Raw genomic sequence first — 793 nt, 5'->3', positions numbered from 1 at the left:
ATATTTAAAAAGTCTCTTCAATAAATGGTTTTTGGAAAATTGGACAGATACATGCAAAAAAATGAAACTAGACCACCAAATTACACCATACTCAAAAATAACCTCAAAATGTATAAAGGAATTTAACATAAATGGGAAACCATAGAAATACTAGAGGAATCCACAGGCAGCAAAATCTCAGACATATGCAGAAGCAATTTCTTCACTGATACAGCTCCTAGGGCTGATCGATGCTTCTCTGTCTCTGGATCTGTTTTTGTTCATCAGTTTATGTTGTTCATTATATTCCATAAATGAGTGAGATCATGTGGTATTTATCTTTCTCTGACTCTTAAAAGTAACATAAAATTAACCTAAATATTTCTAGCCCACATGCAGTGGGAACTCAATACTTTCACCAAACTTCTGTAAACTTAAGACTTAAATCCTTATAACTACTTTTAGCTTAGCTTCCTCCATTGTTCCTGAGACTTGAATTTAATTCATGTCTCTTACCCTGGTTGTTTCTTTCCTCTGATATACTCCCAAGCAGATATAATGCGTGTCCTCATGTATGATATTTGTATTGTTTAAGTAGCACCCTGAATATCTGCAGTGACAGAGGAGGGCTCTAGAAAATTAACTATTTTTAAAAAATAAAATGTTAGCTAGGCATGCCTGATAATTATATTAGTTCATTACATCCTCTGTTGCCATCATAGCTTCTTCTCTATTTTCCATGTTCATCCTCTTTCTGATTCAGCTCCTGACAATTCAAAATTATGGGAACAGTAGAGGCCCGATGCACAAATTT

The sequence above is a fragment of the Myotis davidii genome, unplaced genomic scaffold (assembly GCF_000327345.1).
Source record: "Myotis davidii unplaced genomic scaffold, ASM32734v1 scaffold518, whole genome shotgun sequence".
In the NCBI taxonomy this organism is placed as follows: Eukaryota; Metazoa; Chordata; class Mammalia; order Chiroptera; family Vespertilionidae; genus Myotis; species Myotis davidii.
The sequence above is the reverse complement of the archived record's forward strand: the minus strand, read 5'-3'. Positions refer to the sequence as shown.